Source organism: Camelus dromedarius, chromosome 33 (genome assembly GCF_036321535.1).
Source record: "Camelus dromedarius isolate mCamDro1 chromosome 33, mCamDro1.pat, whole genome shotgun sequence".
NCBI classification, from domain to species: Eukaryota; Metazoa; Chordata; class Mammalia; order Artiodactyla; family Camelidae; genus Camelus; species Camelus dromedarius.
The window spans coordinates 3,894,921-3,909,079 of record NC_087468.1 but is presented as its reverse complement, the minus strand read 5'-3'; the positions used below and the strand labels follow the sequence as shown (position 1 = coordinate 3,909,079).

Below are 14,159 nucleotides of genomic sequence, written 5' to 3'. Positions count from 1 at the left end.
GGATAGGGTGGAAGGGGAGTAACCAAAAGCCTAGAATGAGAAAAAATTAAAATCAGACACTGCAAAAGCAGAACTAACTACAAACCTCTTAGATGACCATTCCTTACAATTTATTTTATAGCCAGACAGTGCAAATTCTTCTTCACCATAATGCCGATCTTAAGAGTGAAGTAGAAGATGCCTAGCATAAGAGAAACACTAATATTTTTGTCCTGTTTATTACCCAGGTAATTTCATTGCTTTGAAATGCTCCCCCATCCACTGACTTCATAAAAAGACATTAAAAACTTTCAGAAATAAACCTAACTTTTTAAAGTACAGCCATACCTTAATGTCTCTAAAACTAAGCATTGAAAGTAATCTAAAATGGAATTATACATAGAAGTGTTACACCATGACTTTTTGCTGTAACGACTCTTGTCTCAATAACCAAGCTCCTAAGGTTACTAATGTTTGAGTGACCATTGTTTACTACGTGCCAGGAACTGCTAAATCTTTCATAGATTGGCTCATTTAATCCTCAGAACAAACCTGAGAGTCAGAGACTATCATTTATCCACCCCCAACAAGCAGGGATAAAGAAATAGACACAGAGGTTAAGCCACCTGCTAAGTTAACACACCTGTGAAGAACTAAGAACAGAACCCAAAAAGCTCACTTACAGAGCCCACGTGCTAGTCACTGCTGTGTGTCCCTGAACACTCCTAACTTCCCAAGCACTCAAAACACCTGGTACCAGGGGTTGGCTGGTGCAGAGAGAAATGACCAATGATGGGTCGCAGCTGCCAGGAAGTCAAGGGTCTCAAACTGGAGGCGGCAGCGGCAGCAAGGCCTGCTTTTCCATTGCTGGGAGAAAATGAGACTGTCCTTCCACAGTCCCGAACGGAATTTGGTGACAAGAACTGTATGGAGCTGATCGCTGGGTGACCTAAAAGCTTAGGACCCCTCTCCTTTGCTGCCCGAGAAGGACGTAGCGGAGTAGGAAGCTTTGTTATCAGGAAGGGGGGGCCTCATCCCCACCTTTTTAGTGGTGCTTCCCCGAATCTCTTGAGGACAGAGATTGTCCTCTCTAAAGTTTCTGTTCGACTCCCTGAAAAGGGCAGGGTGAGGGGGAACCCTCAACTTTTGTCTCTTCCGGTTAAGCTGACAGGTAGCACAACCCACTCACCCCCACCTCAGGCGGTTCCGGCTTTGAACAACACCCTTGGGGGCAGGAAGGCTGAGGAAGAGCACAGTCCACTCACAAAGGCAGGGTGGGCACGGACACCCCATCCAGCACCTGAATGCTTTTCTCAACAGTCACCTCAACCTGCAGCCTGGGCCAGCTGTCCCTCGGCTTCTACTTGTCACAGGTGCGCGCTGCCCGCTGCCCCCGACAGCTGGGAGCTGGCTTTCCATCGGAGTCTACCCTCGCTTGCGGAGCTCCTCTTGTGTCCCTGGGCGGTGGTCTCAGCTAACAACCACAGGAAAAGGACACTATCTTTCTCCTTCATCTCCATCAGTGATGGGGAGAACCGTGTGGCTGGGCTGTGGAGCCTGGGGCCACCCTTTCACAGAGCGCAAGGCAGCCGTCTCGCCAGAGGGCACCGCTGGGCCGCTGCGGGGCTGCGGTCCCACCCGCATCCGCACCCAGGCCTGAGCAGGGTCAACAGCCAGTCCTCGTGGACGAGAGGGGGGAAGGGGAGGAAAGAAGTGGGGAGGGGGAGGCAGGGGGGAAGGGGGAAATGAAAAAAAAAAAACAGAGGAAAGAAAGGAGGATTCGGGATCGGGTGATGCTCTCAGCTCGGGAATATCGCCTGTGCCTTCTCCGCAGACATCCATTCGCGGTTGGCGCAGCCGCTCATCTGAAGACACATTGAGCTCTCTGGGGCACCGAGCTTCCCGTCTTGCACTAGCTTCTTGAACTCGCCAAGTTTCGTGATCCTTGCAGCACTAAGTTCTCACACCTTGAGGGTGAAGTCCTCCTCTTCAGAACTCCTGACGAGGCTGCGACACCAATAATCCCATCCACACTCCTCCCGGAGAAGGGAGAAGAGATGGTTTAAGGACATTTTCCCGAGTGTGCAAACGGTGTTTCCATTTCTATCTCTGGGGGAATTTTTGTCACTTGACCACATACAGAGACTTTCAAAGGAGTCTGAAAATTATGATTTCTTTTTTTTTAAAACTGAAGTAGAGTTGATTTACAATATTGTGTTAGTTTCAGGCATACAGCATAGTGATTCCGTTTGCTGGGCTTTTTCCTTACAGATTATATTTCATTCTGGTTATTACAAGATATTGGGTATAATTCCCCATGCTGCACAGTAATTTCTCATTGCTTATCCATTTTATGTTTGGTGGTTTGTGTCTGTTAACCCCATATGCCTAATTTGCATCCCCCTTTTTGGTAACCATAAATCTGTTTTCTATGTGAGTCTCTTTCTGTTTTGTATATAGTTTCATTTCTATTATTTTTTAGATTCCACATGTAAGTGATATCATGTAGTATTTGTCATATAGTGTTTGTCTTTCTCTGTCTTAAACTGGGTGTACTGAGACTTGTATTTGAGATTCAGATTCTAAAGGTGAGGTGAGACTAGTTCAGAAAGAGCAGTCTTAAACACGCCCAGCAAAGAGCATTCCTTACATCATATGTTCTGGTTACCTATGGCTGCGTGTTAAACCATCTCAAAGCAATAATCCTCTCTGTGTTCAGGATCTATGGGTCAGGACTTTAGTTAGGACTCAACTGAGTGATGCTTCTGCTCCTAGGTTTGACTGGGGTCACGCAGTGGCATTCAGCTCGCAGCAGCCAGTCCCTAGTCTGAGAAGGCTTTTTCCACGTGCCTGAGACTCTGGTGGGCACAATACGAAGGCTGGCTGAGTGGGCGTGCTGTCCCTCCCCATGCATTCTCAGGGCTTCTCCACACAGTCTCCCCGGCAGGTAGCTGCTCTCCTACCTGGTGGCTTAGACGCCCAGAGCGGGCGATCCTTGCAAAAGGGGAAACTGTCGGGCTCTTAGCAATCAGACTTTGAAACTGACATGACAAGCCTTCAAATGCAAGAGAGGAGAAACGGCATACAGACGCCCCGTCCTGCTGGAGGGATGGCCAGACAACCGTGGCCATCCTAAACCCGCCCTGCAGGTGGGAGGCTCAGCAGGGTCCTTGTGCTCACTCTTATGAAATCTGAATCACAGTGCTCAAACTGTAAAAGTAAATAAATAAAATTTTAAACCTCAGGTTTAAGAAATACCCTGGAGAGTTTTCCTAGATACAGATGACTTATAAAAAGCTAAGCTATTGGTTGTATCTACATTGTAGGATTTTTCACAATTTAAATTTTAGGTTCTGGAAGTAATTACCAAAGTTTAAAAATATTTAGTGTCCTTTTGAATACAAATAGGCTGTTATCTTCCTCTTGAGTTAGTCTGAGTGAAAAAAAATCTAGGGTCACACCTTTCATAATATAGTTTGGATACCAAGCAACTGGACGTTTGGGGTATATGTTGTGTGTATTTCTAGTTTAGGAAGAGATTAAAAGGACAGGTGAGTTGTCGCACATCAGTGTGTCATTCCTTCTGGGATGAAAATGAAATTTTAGACTTCTAATTTGGTGTTAGATGCAGAAAATAAAATAACCTCAGAATAAACATAGAAGGCTGACCAAGTGTCATCCAAGACCATTACAGCTCCAGAGACACCCCATAAACCATATAATCTTCTTTAGCTAAATACACACCAAAAGAGTTCATTCTTTGCTGACTGGACAAGTCTTTTATTACTTTGTAAGTAATAAAATAAGAAAGAGACCACTTCTGAAAGTTTTATTTGGAGATCCTGAATTTATCTTTAAACTTCCATTCTTAATTAGAGGTCACCTGTACTCTCCATTATTCCACTCCTTAATTTTACTTTGAAATAATTTTAGACTTTCAAAAAGGGTAAAATATTACAAATATTGTCCATACAGCCTTTACCCAGCTCCTCCAAAGACTAATGTCTTATAAAGTCATGGTGCAGTCATCAAGCCCTGGGAAGTTAACAGTAACAAGACGTCACTAACTAACCTACAGGCTTTATTCAAGTTTCACCCTTCATTCCACCAGTGTCCCTTCTCTGGTCCAGGACACACACTGGGTTTAGTCATCAGCTGTCCTCCGTGTCCTCCAATCTGTGGCGGTTCCCAGCCCTCCTGTCCTTCACGAACTTGACACTTTGGAAGAAGAAAGGCCATTTTGTCTATTTTCCCTCATTTGGGTTTGTCTGACTTTTCCTCAGTTTTATGTTTAAATTGTCTTTTTTTTTTTTTTGCAAAAAACACCAGAGAAATGGCTCTGTGCCCTCCTCAGTGCCTTATATTGAGGCGTATATGACATTAATATGTCTCATTATTGGTGGTGTTAAATGAAAACTTGACTAAAATTATATCCAGTAGGTTTTTTCACTATAAAATTAGCTTTTCTATTTATAATTATAAAGTATTTTGGGGGGAGACACAAACATGTGCAAATATCCTTCTTCCCATTATACAGAAGTTTTGGCCACAAATTTTGGCATCCATTGATGGTTTTTTTCCTGCAGAAGTTATTACAGTGGTATATGCCAAAAAAGATTTTCTACTTCCATTATTTTTATATATGTATTAATTGGAAATATTACTAATTGCTTAAAGGAATTCTGGATTTTATTTCCCACCCTACTGTGGCTTGATGATAACAATGATTATATACGAAAATAATACTGAGTTTTAGGTTTTGTTTCCCCTCTGTTTTGGGGTAGCTATTATTAGCCTTACTTTGATCTATTTGTTATTAAGGCCATTTTGTAGGGAAGTATTAAGGCTATTCCATCTTCTTTCTACCTGTCTTTTCCTCTTTGTCTCTAAAACTTAATTTTTTAAAACCATACTACCTTTTTATTTTCCACTTTTTTCTCTATCATCTATTTCATGTGGAAGATATTAACCATAATGTAGAAGCTTTGGATGTGATATCATTTGAAGAGAAATAAATTAATTAATAGAAGAGAAGAAAACAGTATTTTATGTTGGTTTCATTTTTTGAGCCAGAAAATTGACACATTAGCGAGATGAGAGAAAGCAGCTTGGCATGACCAGAATGATCAATAACTTCCACAGCCCCTAGGAAACAGGTCGGAGGCAAAATTCAAACAAACCAAGGGGCCAGTAGGAAAGAAATTAAGTACACAAGTTCAAAACAGAATAACTGGCCCCTGGAGGATTTTTAAAACAGTAGAATTTTAACTGAATCTTGAAATGTTTCTGACATTCTTTGAACAAGAGGAGACGTAGCCCTCAGGCCACAGACGGAGTGTTTTGGGGAGACTGGGATACGTCCGTCTGGAATTCCACTGCCAAGAGCAGAGTGAGGCCGGGGTGCTTGTGAAGACGTGGATCTGGCTTGACTGGGACTCAAAGGATGGTGGTGGAAGAATGGTTTCAATTAAAAGAGGAAAAAGACCTGTAAAGTATGTTTATTTTCATCTGAAGAAGAGTTGAGGACATGTATCTAACTAACTAACTAACTAACTAACTAAATAACTAACTAACTAACTAACTCACTAAATAAATAAATAGAACAACAACAACAACAACAACAAAAGCAATGAATATATGTATGTTCACGTATAACTGAAAAATTGTGCTCTACCCTGGAAATTGACACAACATTGTAAACTGATTATAACAAGAAAAAAGAAAGAAAGAAAAGAAAAGAAAAAAGACAGGACAGGACATGTGTCACATGATGGTATCACCAGTCAAACTCATCTCAAGGGAGAAAACAAACAATTTTGAGGAAGCAGTCCTTCTGTATCATCATTTTTTCATGGGTAGATGGTAGGAATGATTTATTTTATAATCTTTCTGATGAAGGCAAACAGCTCATAAGCTAAGTCATAGCTGAATGTTTGCCCCATTCTTCACCTCAACATACTTCTGGTCATCCATCTGCACAATCTAAAACACAAATGATTGGCACACAAACTGGCCCCCCTCTGCAAAGAGTTCCAGGCTCCCAGGATAAACTTCAGCCCACACAAGGGTGGTGGATGCAGGAAGTCTCAGCTCCTGAAGCCTGCTGCTCCAGTGCCTTCAAACTGTGCAGCTCTCAGTGGACCAGCCCTGACCCAGCCTTGGGTAGGAGAGACCAGCAAGCTCTGGGAGGAAGAAAGGGGGCTTTGGATCGTGCTCTCAACCATGTGCATTTTATTTTATTTTTGCTAGCATATTCAAAATTAGTGAAACTTCAACTGAGAAGAAATTATATTATATAGTGGCCCATTTTACCATAAATAATGCAAAAATAGACTACAGCACAGAAATGAGATAATTCATGGGCAAATTTAAAATGTCTCCTGAGTTCCAACTCAACTTTGTTTGAGTGTGACCCTAAACTTCACATTTATGAAGCTGACATCACTTTCTTCCATAAACTTATCTTCCCTTACCCAACTTCTTATTTTTTATTAATTGTATGGATCTTAAGTTTTAGAGTGTTCTGAGCGTTAGAGTCAACTTCAATTATTCTTTCTCCATGATACTCCACTTTTCATTGGTCACAAAGTTCTGTCAGTTCTTCATTTAAAATATATTTCAGATTATGTTTTATGTAAGATTGCATTGAAAGAAAGTGTTGCTGTTTTTCAATTAGCAATAATCATGCCTTGGATAAACCTCACCGGCTATGATACTGCCACTGTGCAAAGCTTAAGTGTTGCTGTTTTTAAAAGTCTGTAAATGGTGGTATAATAGAAGGGGTGATTGGCTTTGGAGTCAGCCTCCAAGGCACATCATAGCTCTACTACTTTGGACAAATTAATATTTTAATGTCTTCATCCTTTAAATGAAGGTAACTTCTTTGTAACATTGTTGTGGATTAAGGTAATTTGCAAATTGAATGGCATTTAGTAGAAGTTCAATATATTTAAATTTTGTTCTGACTTTCCTAAAGAACACAGACTGGCAAATACTCATTTTTTTCTTCCAGTTTTATTGAGTTATAATTTACACTATATAAGGTTAATATGTACAGCATAATGATTTGACTTCAATATATCATTAAGTGATCACCACAGCAAGTTTAGTGAACATGTATTATCTCATATAGATACAAAATTAAAGAAATAGAAAATTTTTTTTCCTTGTGAGAACTCTTAGGATTTACTCTCTTAACAAATTTTATTATATAACATACAGCAGTGTTAATTATACTTATCATGTTGTACATTACATCCCTAGTACCTATAACTGGACATTTATACCTTTTGAATGCCTTTATCCAATTTCCCCTCTTCTCACTCTCCACCTCTGGTAACCATAAATCTGATCTTTTTTTCTATGAGTTTGTTTTTGAAGTATAATTGACCTACAACACTTTGTGAGTTCCTGTTGCAAAACATAGTGATTCAATATTTCTATATATTTCAAAATGATCACCATGGTAAGTCTGGTTTCCATCTGTCACCAAACAGGTATCAGCTAATTACTGACTATATTCGCCACACTGTACATTTCATACCCATGACTCATTTATTTTGCAACTGCAAGTTTGTACCTCTTAATCTCCCTCACTTATTTCTCTCCTCCCTTTATCCCCCTCCCTTTTGGTAACCTTCTGTTTGTTCTTTGTATATATGACTCTGTTACTGTCTTGTTATGTTCATTCATTTGTTTGTTAGATTCCACATGAAAGTAAAATCAAATAGTATTTGTCTTTTTCTCTCTGATGTATTTCACCTAACCTAATACCTTTCAGGTCCGTCCATGTTGTCTCAAATGGCAAGATTTCATTCTTTTTTATAGCTGAGTAGTATTTCATTGCACATATGTGCCACATCTTCTTTATCCATTCATCTATTGATGGCCATTTAGGTTGCTCCCATATCTTGGCTATTATAAATAATGCTGCCATGAATGTTGGGGTGCATGTATCTTTTTGAATTAGTATTTCTGTTTTCTTCAGATAAATACCCAGGAATAGAATTACTGGATCCTATGATAGTTCTTTTTTTAATTTTTGAAGAACCTCCATGTTTTTCTTAGTGACTGCACCAATATACATTCTCACCACTGCTCGAGGGTTCCCTTTCCTCCACATGCTTGCCAACACTTGTTATTTGTTGTCTCTTTGACAACAGCCATACTGACAGTTGTGAGATAAATAGCTCATTGTGGTTTTGATTTGCATTTCCCTGATGATTAGTGATATTGGAAGTCTTTTCATGTGATATTGGCCATCTGTATGTTTCCTTGGGAAAAATATCTATTCATATCCTCTGCCCATTTTTTAATTGGGTTTTTTGTTTGTTTGTTTGTTTTGATGTTAAATTGTGTGAGTTCTTTGTATGTTTTGGATATTAATCTTTAATTGGATATAGCATTTGCAAATATCTCCTCCCATTTAGTAGGTGTGCTTTTAATTTTGTTGATAGTTTCCTTTGCTGTGCAAAAGCTTTTCAGTTTGATATAATCTCAATTGTTTATTTTTGCTTTTGTTTCCCTTGCCAGGGGAAACATAATCTAGAAAAATATTAATTAGACTAATGTCAAAGAGATACTGCCTATGTTTTCTTCTAGAAGTTTTATGATTTCAAGTCTTACATTTAAGTCTTTAAATCATTTTAAATTTATTTTTCTGCATGGCATGAGAAAATAGTCCAGTTTATTTATTTATTTATTTATTTATTTATTTATTTATTTATTTTTGCATGTAGCTGTCCTGTTTTCCCAGCACCATTTATTGAAGAGGCCGTCCATTGCCCAGTGTATATTCTTGCCTCCTTTGTTGTAGACTAATTGCCCATGTAAATGTGGGTTCACTTCTGGGCTTTCTGCTCTGTCCCTTTGATCTGTGTGTCTGTTTGGGGCCAGCACTATGCTGTAGCTTTGTAGTGTGATTTGAAATCAGGGAGCATGATACCTCCAGCTTTTTCTTCTTTCTCAAAACTTTTGGCTACAAAGATCTTTTCTGTTTCCAAGCAAATTTTGTAATTTTTGTTCTATTTCTGTGAAAAATGCTATTGGTATTTTGATAGAGATTGCACTGGATCTGTAGATTACCTTGAGTGGTGTGGGAATATAACAATACTAATTCTTCCAGTCCGTGAGTGTGTTACATCTTTCCAACTATTTCTATTGTCTTCAGGTTCTTTCATAAGCATCTTACACTTTTCTGTGTACAGGTCTTTTACCGCCTTAGATTTATTCCTGGGTATTCTTTTTGCTGCAACTCTAAAGGAGATTGTTTTCTTAATTTCTCTTTCTAATAGTTTGTTGTTAGTGTATAGAAATACAACAGATTTCTATATGTTGATTTTGTATCCTGCAACTTTTCTGAATTCATTGATGAGTTCTGGTAGTTTTCTGAATGTATTTTTAGGATTTTCTATGTATATATTATGTCATCTGTCAACAGTGACAGTTTTACTTCTTTCTTTCCAATTTGGATTCCTTTTATTCTTTTCCTTGTCTGGTTGCTGTGGCTAGGACTTAAATAGTATGTTAAATAAAAGTAGTGAGATTGGGCATCCTTGTCTTGTTCCTGATCTAAGAGGAAATGCTATTAGCTTTTCATGATTGAGTATGATGCTAGCTGTGGGCTTGTCATAAATGGTCTTCATTATGTTGAGGTGTGTTCCCTCTGTACCCACTTTGTTGAGAGTTTTTATCATAAAAAGGATGTTAAATTTTGTCAAAACCTTTTTCTGCATCTATTGAGATGACTATGTGTTTTATTCATCAGGTTGTTAATATGGTGTATCACATTGACTGATTTGCAGATACTCAACCATCCTTGCATCCCTGGATAAACCCCACGTGATCATGGTGTTTGATCTTTTTACTGTATTTAATATTTTGTTGAGGATTTTTGCATCTGTCTTCATCAGTGATATTGACCTGTTTTTTTTTTTTTTTCTGATATTTTCATTGGGTTTTGTGTCAGGGTGATGCTGGCTTCTTAGAATGTGTTCAGAAGTGTTCCTTCCTGTGCAGGTTCTGAAATGGTTTGAAAAGGATAGGTGTTAACCTCTCCAAATGTTTGGTAGAATTCACTTGTGAAAGCCTTTTGGTCCTGGACTTTTGTTTGTTAGGAGTTTTTTGTTTTTGTTTTTGTTTTTGTTTTTCAGGTTTTTTTTTTTTTTTTTTTTTTTTTTTTACTAATTCAGTTTCATTAGTTATAATTGATCTGTCCATATTTTTCTCCTGGTTCAGTTTTGGGAGATTGCACATTTCTAGAAATGTTTTCATTTCTTCTAGGTTGTCCATGTTATTGGTATATAGTTGTCGGCAGGAGTTTCTTGTGATCCTTTGTATTTCTGTGGTGTTGTAATTTCCTTTTCATTTCTGACTTTATTGATTTGGGCTCCCTCTTTCTCTCTCTCTCTCTTTCTTTTTTTGATAATTCTGGCTAAAGGTTTATCAGTTTTGTTTATCTTCTCAAAGAACCAGCTCTTAGTTTCATTGATTTTTTTTCCATTTTTCTAGTCTTTATTTTGTTTCTGCTCTGTAAATACTAAATTTTTTTAAATCTCCTCAAGTATATCTTCCCAGCTTTAAGGAGGTGTTAAAATTTAAACTTTGTATTTCTTGAGTACTTATTAATTGACATTCTGATTAAACATTAACAATGTTCTTTGGCTGGTCATTTTTATACTTACCATCAGTTGTATAAGCTGCTTTTATTTCCTAATTACTACTGAGTCTTCTGCATTTCTCTCCCTGCTCAGAATATCAAAATCACAGGTATCAAAATCTTGGCATATCACTTTTGGAATGTTTTACATTCCTGTTTAGGATATTATTAATATTTTATTTTTAACTTTTTTTTTATTGAGTTACAGTCATTTTACAATGTTGTGTCAAATTATTTATACTTTAAACAGAAGCTTTTGTTGTTTTTATTTTTGTCCTTGGGTCATTTGGTCTCTGTTGCAAAGATTCAGTGTTAGTGGGAAACAGGCATTTCTTCACTATTATAGTCTTCTGTCCCTAGTTTTAATGAACAACCAAAATATTTTATTGGCTAAGATTCAAGAAATGAATATATAACTGAGTTTGCTTGTGAATAAGTCAGTTAAAATATTTGCATTTTTGTTGTTCCACTTCTAAAAATCTGTATAGATGTCATTTCCTATTTCAGATGTTTGAAGCAAGACATGGTAGGCAGTTGTTATTTGGAAATTTCAAGAGTAAGCCCTGAAATCGTCTCTTTGCAGAAATCTAGAATTGAGAATGTATTTCCCGAATACATATACTTGTTAGTGCCTTGGTTCCTTATTTTGACAACTTTATAGTAGGACTACTGCATTGACCAGAAAAGAATAAGCTGTTTGTTTGGGGGATTTTCTGGTGAATATACTTCTGCAGTGAATCTGCCTAGAGTAAAAGAATGTATAGGTCTCATTTTATTTACAAAACACTGTTAGGTGTAAATGGGACTTTCCAATTGGTTTGACAGTTGTTCAGAACATAAATATTCAGTGTATATAAATTAATTGTTTAAATATTTGACCTTCAAAGTTGTACTCAAACACCTTGATAAAATATTATTAAATAGCAGTTAAAATCACCTAATTCAGGGATCAACAGACTTCTCCTGTAAAGAATCAGACAGTAAATATTTTAGGTATTGTGGGCCATACGCTCTCTGTTGCAAAGACCCAGCTGTGCTATTATAGTGCAAAAGCAGCCAAAGACAGTACATAAACAAATGAGAGTGACACTCAATAAAAGTTTATTTAGAAAAACAAGCAAGAGACTATAATTTGCCAATGAGTTTCAGTTTTAAAATACACTATATATGGGAACTCTGTACTTTCTGTTCAATTTTTCTGTAAACCTAAAACTACTCAAAAAAAAAAGTATTACTATTTTTAAAAAGTCCCAGAAAATAAAAATAATTGGGAATCAAGATTAAAACTTCCATGGCATTGCTTGGTTTTCACTGAATGATAATCTACTGGATGATTAACTCACAAGTCCTGACTGGCACATATGCTCTCAGAGGGTCTCATAGTATTCTGTTTTACAGGGATCTTTTTTAGGACTTACTTTATTCATTGATTAAAACAAACAAAAAATTGTGACATACTGTTTCCTTATGAACCATAGCATCAATGCCCAGAGCACCTTCTTTGATGCATGGGGGACTTGTTAGAGAAATTGATCATTTAAAATATGTCCTTGGTTGAACAGAAAATCATTCCTGAAGAGTTTTTAATTATACTGCTATTCTCCAGTCATTTATATGTTAATTACTTTGAGTTTCGACCCTACAGTATCTATTTTCTTCTATTCTATGAATATAGCAAGGAGTATGTGTTTCAGTAAGTCAGCTAAAATATTTACAGTCATTGGCTGTAATACCTAGATAACTCATTTGACAATTAATTTGAAAAATTCATTTAAACTAATGTGTTGTAGCTGAACTAACTTTTGAAACTTAAATATGACTATAATATATGTATTTACTTTTAACCTTTCTATTGTGACATACAGCACATACAGAAATGTGCATGAGACAGAGATGTGCAGTTTAACAAGTTATCATGAAGCAAACAGTGGAACTAGCAGGCAAGTCAGGATATGGAGCATAGCCACCGTCTCAGAGACTTCTTGTATGCCCCAGTCCAACCATAACTCCTTCCCTAAATCCTAGGGCTAACTACAGTTGTGATTTTTATAGTAGCCCTTTCCTTTTCTTTATATGTGTACAGCTCTAAACAGTATAGTTTAATTTTGCCTCTTTTTAAATTTTACATTTGGACTCATAGTATGAATCCTTCAGTTTATGAGTAATCCTTTGTACTGTATTCATTTTAGCTATTCAACAATATAAATGGCCATGGTAGACTGAAATGATGAAATACTGAGCTGTGTTCAAGGCTGTGTTCAGTAGAACTGCTCCCATGAGTGACCTGTCAAATAGTTGGTGTCTCTTCCTGCCCTTTAATTGCATTTTCTACCATGCAGGACGCTGTTGCAGGCACCTAATGATGACCAGGGTGGGTGGTGAAAGGTGCACCTTTCACCTTTTATCACCCTAAGTTTTACGGTGATAGGATTGACTTTGTTGTGTTAAAGACTGGTTATAAAGATCTTAAAAATGTGAATGTTGTATACATATAGTAGATACACATAGCACATGTACAAACTTGTGTTTCTGACTAAAGAAACACTTTAATCACCAAAACATTTGATTTTACATAAAAAATATTTTGTTTTTCATGTGAAATTTCCACCGACAATGGAAATCATAACTGCTGAGCAACTGATGGAATATTTAGGTTAGTGTTGAAAAGTGAATGATTTTTAGATCTTTTAATATAAAACAAAGTTTTCAAAACTTACAAATATATTATCAAATTTCACCTTTTGAAGTGCTATTATATGAGCTATTTTTAAATTATAATTTTTAATCTCTTACTTTAAAAAATTTATCAGTATATTACTGTCTTGGATGTTCAAGCCTTCTTTCTGACCAGCATTAAAATTTTGTAATGTAAATATGGAGACTGGTGACATTTGGAAAGTAACAAGATATGTATTAATTCCAATAAATTGCAGAATGGAAAATGGCACAGAAACTCTAACACTTCATGCAGAAAGTGTTTAAAAATATTCAGTAGACTTGAATTAAAACCCAGGAAGCACTTTAGAACAGTGCTACCCTGAATATAATTCACTGATCTCTGCCTGTCTATAAAATGCTAGTTACTAGTCTGCAGTGAGACAGAGGCTTGTATTAGAATGTAGAGCATTTAAATTAGTAAGCACGCTGTTTAGTCCATCTGAAATTTTTTCAGAGCAAAATTTTCTTGATGAAGGAAACAGTATATTAAATTGCATTCTTACAAAAGCTTCTTATTTCAAAACAGACCAGTAATGTACAGTTTGCAGACCAGCTGCATTGAGTAGAACTTGTTTACAGAGCAGGTAGTTATATATCACACTGAAATATTTTATGATTTAGCAAATAAAAATTTTTATGTTAATACTGTTACCAAATAGGAAATCTTAATCCATTTTTACAGCTTTTTTAGTAATTAAATTTTTATTTAAAAAAAATCTCTTTAGTTGATTAGTTTGTCTGTGCCATTCCAGACAACTAGCTAACTGATTTTTTGTGAGATGTAGGTCTAGTGAAGTAATTAAGA

At 36.9% G+C, this 14,159-nt stretch overlaps 1 pseudogene; it reads right to left on the bottom strand.

Annotated features, from left to right (window-relative positions):
- Window positions 1-6,583: 6,583 nt before the first annotated feature.
- On the bottom strand, window positions 6,584-6,712 carry LOC135319885 (U4 spliceosomal RNA; annotated as a pseudogene).
- Between the last annotated feature and the right edge of the window lie 7,447 nt (window positions 6,713-14,159).